At 38.6% G+C, this 6000-nt stretch overlaps 1 protein-coding gene across 1 annotated transcript in view; it reads left to right on the top strand.

The window, feature by feature from the left end:
• Positions 1 to 517: 517 nt before the first annotated feature.
• The window catches only part of LOC140596719 (midasin-like), a 28284-nt gene continuing 22801 nt past the window's right edge, over positions 518 to 6000 (top strand). Inside the window, exons 1-2 of the mRNA XM_072745198.1 lie at positions 518 to 1116; positions 2019 to 2100. The gene's annotated coding sequence lies outside the window, so the exon portion shown is untranslated. The remainder of the gene's footprint in view (positions 1117 to 2018; positions 2101 to 6000) is intronic.

Genomic DNA, 6000 nt, shown 5'->3' with positions numbered 1-6000 from the left:
TTTGTTGCTTGAAGACTCTCTTTTCCCATCTGGCTTCTGTACCCTAAGTTGTGTAAATGATGAGATTGCCAGATACCTGCGTTCTGGCCAGGAAAAAAGTTGTGGTTTTTGAGGGGCAAGGGATATTGGTACAGGCAGAAGTTCTTACATGGTAGCTCCCCATTATCCTTGGTTTTGCTTTTTGCACTTTCAGCTACCCACAGTCAACCTCAGTCCAGAAACAGATGGTTCTCCTGATGTATTGTCAGAATGTCAGTAGTAGCCTGACACTACATCACAGGGCCTGTGTCATTCCCCTTCATATCATTTTCTAGGTATTTTATCACCTCATGTTAGCATAATACTTGATATTTTGAGAGAGAGACCACATTATATAATTTTTATTACAGCATATTATAATTGTTCTATTTTATTATTAGTTATTGTTAATCTCTTACTATGTCTAATTTGTACATTAAACTTTATCATAGGTATGTCTGTGGGGAAAAAACATAGTATGTTTAGGGTTTTGTACCATCTGCAGTTTTAGGCATCCACTGGGTTTCTTGGGGGAGTATTTACTTGGCACAAATTTCAAAGAGAAATTCATTTTTTGCTTGACTAATACTAGCAGGAGTTTACATGTGCTTTTATTTATTTATTTTAAAAGTTATATATTTAGAGAGTGAGAGAGAGAGAACGAACAAGAGTGAGCTCAGGGAGAGGCCGAGGGAGAGGGAGAAGGAGTCCTCAAGCAGACTGGCTCCTGAGCGTGGACCCTGATGGAAGGCTTGATCCCAGGATCCTGAGGTCATGACCTGAGCTGAAACCAAGAGTCAGCTGCTTAACTGACTGAGCCACCCAGGCTCCCCTTATATGTGCTTTTTAAAAATTACTGTGTCTGCTGCTAAATTTTCTTTGCTTTTTTTCCTCCCTCTGTCAGGTTCTTCAGAATAGATATCCCAGCCTCTTGGCAGTAACTGATCACCTGCTTGACATTTACATCCAACTTACTGGAGAGAAACATCACTCTTGCAGTGATAGTTCTGTTACATGTGAACAGGTACCTGAAGAATTTGCAGAAGCCAGAAGAGAAAACAAAAGACTAAGCCTTGAAGGAAGAGAATTGTCTCTAAGGTACTAGATTAAGCACTTTTGAGTTGATATTTTATTTATTTATTTTTTTAAGTAGGCTCCATACCTATCACAGGGCTCGAACTCATTACCCCAAGGTCAAGAGTTGTGTGCTCCCCCGATTGAGCCATCCAGGTGCTCCTTGAGTTAATATTTTAAAAATTACTTCCCTTAAAAGTTCTTAGCAGCTATCACTAAATGGTTATGAGAGGTCAGGTTTTGAAATTAGACCTGTGGGCTGCTTCATGATGTTGGATCCTGTTTCAGATCTTATAGATAATGATTAGGAAGGCTTATAAGGGAATGTTATTTTAGCTTTAAAAAATAACTTTGAGGGCACCTGACTGGCTTAGTTGGTAGAACATGGTCCTCTTAATTTCAGAGTCATGAATTCAAGCCCCATGTTGGATGTGGAGGCTGCTTAAAAAAAAAAAGAAAAAAAAATAACTTTAAAAGCTAAGGTTGAAACTCCTTACTGACATAATTCTTTCACTGGCTTTTTCTTTTGTGACAATTGGGGTCTTAAATAAGACCCTTGATTTTGCTATATATAGTGAGTTCTGTACCTTTGCTTTCTATTCTCGATGATTGGCTTTCCCTTTAAGTGAGCCTTAGGAATGGGGCAACTCCCCTGATTTTTGCTCTGAGAGTTAGTTGCTGTCCCACTCTCCCCAACCTTACCTGGCATGGATTGGGATAATATATGTGACAGATCACTTCCTAATAGGTGGGGTCCCTCACTTATTCTATCCCCTGCACTATTTATCTTTACAATGCCAGAGAAACAGAGAGACTTCATTGTCATGTGTTCCCCAGACTTAGGTGGATTGAATTGAACTCTGATGGCTTTGATGTCTTTGACCTATGGTCTTTTATTTCCTTGTTTTTGTTTTTATTTTTTAAAGGGATCTACTGAATTGGTGTAATAGGATTGTCCATTGTTTTGACAGTCTGTCTTCATCAGCATCCTTAAATATTTTTCAAGAGGTAAGATAGAGTCTTCATGTTTATTTTCTTTCTATCCTGTGAGGCTGTTGATTTCCATTGTCATTTTCTGTCTCTTGGCTGCTATCAGAATTTTTCTTTTGTGTTTATTATCCCTAGCTAGTTAAAACTCAACTAATGTTGCCTTAAAACTAACTGGGCATATTAATACGGGCATAATATTGTTTTTAGTTTTAAAACAGGTTACTATAAATTATAAATAAGGATAGTTTATTTTTATTTTTTTTTAAACTTTTTTTTAAATTTAAATTTAATTTTAATTTTTTTATTTATGATAGTCACAGAGAGAGAGAGAGATGCAGAGACATAGGCAGGGGGAGAAGCAGGCTCCATGCACCCGGAGCCCGACGTGGGATTCACTCCCTGGTCTCCAGGATCGCGCCCTGGGCCAAAGGCAGGCGCCAAACCACTGTGCCACCCAGGGATCCCATAAGGATAGTTTAGATACAGTAAAGCAGACACTGAAATATTACAGATAAAATGAAAAGAAAATCTCCTAGGTGACAGTAATGTTGTGAAATATAAAGTGTTTCTCAAATGTGTAGTATTAGGGGTGACTGGCTGGCTCAGTCTGTGGAGCATATGATTCTTGATCTTGAGGTCATGAGTTTGAGCCCCATTTTGGGTATGGAGCCTACTGAAAAAAATGCTCAGTATTTATTCCTACATAAAATTTCATAATCTATTTGATAAGAGTTGTATTTGTCTGATCTTTCCACTTCTTGGTAGGGCCTATTACTTTAGTCCAGAGAAATTTACATAGGGGTTACAAAGTATAGCCTTGTATGCTGGGCTTGGGCAAAAAATGTGTTGTGCAGAAGGGAAACCCCCTTGAATTACAACTCTGTCATATTCAATAAGAACAGGGAGATATTTATTCCTGCTTGCTTAAAAATAAAAGTGATACTGTCTGAAGAGCTGTGGGCTCTTAAAACACTACTTTTTTTTTTTTTTTAAAGATTTATTTATTTATTTATGATAGACATAGAGAGAGAGAGAGAGAGAGAGAGAGAGAGAGAGAGGCAGAGACACAGGAGGAGGGAGAAGCAGGCTCCATGCTGGGAGCCTGACATGGGACTCGATCCCGGGACTCCAGGATCACGCCCTGGGCCAAAGGCAGGCGCCAAACCGCTGAGCCACCCAGGGATCCCCAAAACACTAATTTTGATTATAAAGCGTTCTTGTTTGTTTCTTTTTTAAAAAGATTTAATTTATTTATTCTTGAGAGACACAGAGAGGGAGGCAGAGACATCGGCAGAAGGAGAAGCCGACTCCCTGTGGGGAGCCTGATGCAGGGTTCTATCCCAGGACCCCGGGATTATGACTCAAGCCAAAAGCAGATGCTCAACCACTGACTCGCCCAGGTATCCCAAAGTGTTCTGGTTTCTAAGGGTGCCTGAGTGGCTCAGTTGGTTAAGTATCTGACTCTTGATTTCGGCTCAGATCATGATTTCAAAGGTTGTGAGATTGAGCCCCACATCAGGTGTTTTCTCTCTCTCAATAAATTAAGTAAGTAAGTAACTAACTCTGGTTTCTGTCATTTGGGATTGAGGAGAGTAGTGACCCAGTTTGGTTTGCATTGCATTCTTGTTGTGTTTGGCAAAGTTAGTATCAGTAGAAAGAAACCACATTTGGAGTTCTCACTTATGGTGAGCTGAACCCTGAAATGCTGTGTGCCAGTCCTTGAATCTTGTTCTTCTTTCCCATGAACTCACTTTTTCATTCCCCTAAATTTATCATCTTTCTAGAGATGACCTTGTTTTGCACTTTTAAAATAAAACTGTGGCATTATCTCTGTCTATAGATTTGCTGATTTGGGATATTTCATATAAGTGGAATCATAGAATATGTGACCTTTGTATCTAACTTCTTTGACTCTGCATATTCTCTCAGTTAATCCATGTTGTAGCCTGAATTATTTTTTATGGCTGAATAACATTTCATTATATTGATAATAACAGATTTTGTTTATCCGTTTATTCATTGGTGGATATTTGGGTTGTTTTCACCTTTTGGCTATGACAAATAGTGTTCTGAACTTTTGTATACAGGTATTTTATTAATGTAGAAACAATATATATATATTGTTGAAAATTGGGAAATATAGGAAAGCAAAGTGGTAAGATAAAAATAGCCGTCAACCCGGGATCGGGTCCCGCGTCGGGCTCCTGGCATGGAGCCTGCTTCTCCCTCCTCCTGTGTCTTTGCCTCTCTCTATGTCGATCATAAATAATAAATAAATCTTAAAAAAAAATAGCTGTCATCCAGACATTCCCTAACACTTTTAATACCTTGGTGTATCTCCTTCTAGATCTCTCTCTATTCTTCCTTCCTTCCTCCCTTTTTCCCTCCCTTCCTTCCGAAGATTTTATTTTTAAGTAATCCCTACACCCAACCTGGGGCTTGAACTCAGGACCCCAAGATCAAGAATCAAATGCTCAAGGCCTCCATAAGATTACCCCCACTTTAGACTCCAGCTGCAAGTCTTGGGGGCCACCTGTATTTGTGACCTACCAACTATAAATTCAGAGGTTCCCATGATCATCTCAGGTTCAATAGTCAACCCACAGAACTCCGTGAAAAGCACTATACTTAAAGTACGGGTTATGGTTTTATTATAAAAGATATAACTTAAAGACAAATGGAAGAGACAAAGGGCAAAGTCTCAAGGGTCCTGAGCATAGTTAGTTAGGGTGTGCTAGCTTCCTGGCATATCCATATGTCCACCAACAGCTAGGCTCTCCAAGCTTTGGATGTCCAGTATTTTATTAGGTCTTAAGTCATTGGCCATATGATCGAGCATAATTTCTAGCCCCTCCTCCCTCCCTTAGTGGTGGAGCTGAAAATTTCAACCCTCCAAGTCAGTGCTTGGTCTTTCTGACCTGGCCAGTCCCTCCTTAAACTATCTAAAGGCCCATTAAGAGTCATATTGCTTAGCAATTAAAATTTTAATTGGTTAAGCAATTTAACCAATTAATTGCTTAATTTAATTAAGCAATTAAAAATTGCTTAAAATTTTTTAAAATATTAAAATTTTTTTTAAACTTTTTTTTTTTTTTAAGATTTTATTCATTTATTCATGAGAGAGACAGAGGCAGACACAGGCAGAAGGAGAAACAGGCTCCTCGCTGGGAGCTCGATCCTCAGACAGGGATCACATCCTGAGCCAAAGGCATACGCTCAACCCGGGAGCCACCCAGGTGTCCCACACCTTGCTTAGCTTAATAAACTTAAGTATGGTCCAAAGGGGCCTTAGTGAATAACAAAAGACACTTCTTATTTTTGGTAATTCCAAGGGTTTTTAAAACTCTGTGCCAGGTATTAGGAACAAGGACTGTATAAATTCCCTCTCTTTTTAAATGCTTATGAAGTTTATTGATGTTTTACACTTGGTGGTGACAGAACCAAATGTATTCTTGTTTACTATACTCATAGTATCCTTTCTGTTGTTATTTTCTCTCTTGTCTTTCCTGTAAGTAGAAGTTTATTAAAATGCTTAATGTATTCCAATTCAAACTTTTTGGGTAGAATTCATTTTTAGTGGTAATATATACTTTATATTTCATTTCATCAGAAGACCTACATCTGGAGCCACCCAAGTGGCTCAGTTGGTTAAACATCTGACTCTTGACCTTAGCTCAGTTCTTGATCTCAGGGTTGTGAGTTTAAGCCCCACATTTTTTACTTACAAAAAAAAAAAAAAAAAAAAAAAAGCAGAAGACACATATCTGGTTGGCCTGTCAGTAGTTGGCTGAGATGGAGTTACTGCATTAGGGTGTGCATCAAGAATTTTCCTTTACAGCTAGCAAGTAATCTTTTGGTGTTACTTTCGTGGCTTAAGAGTCAGTTCCCTCATGAATCATATAATGATTAACTCTAATT

This window comes from Vulpes vulpes, unplaced genomic scaffold (genome assembly GCF_048418805.1).
Source record: "Vulpes vulpes isolate BD-2025 unplaced genomic scaffold, VulVul3 Bu000000865, whole genome shotgun sequence".
Taxonomy (NCBI): Eukaryota; Metazoa; Chordata; class Mammalia; order Carnivora; family Canidae; genus Vulpes; species Vulpes vulpes.
The sequence above is the reverse complement of the archived record's forward strand: the minus strand, read 5'-3'. Positions and strand labels throughout refer to the sequence as shown.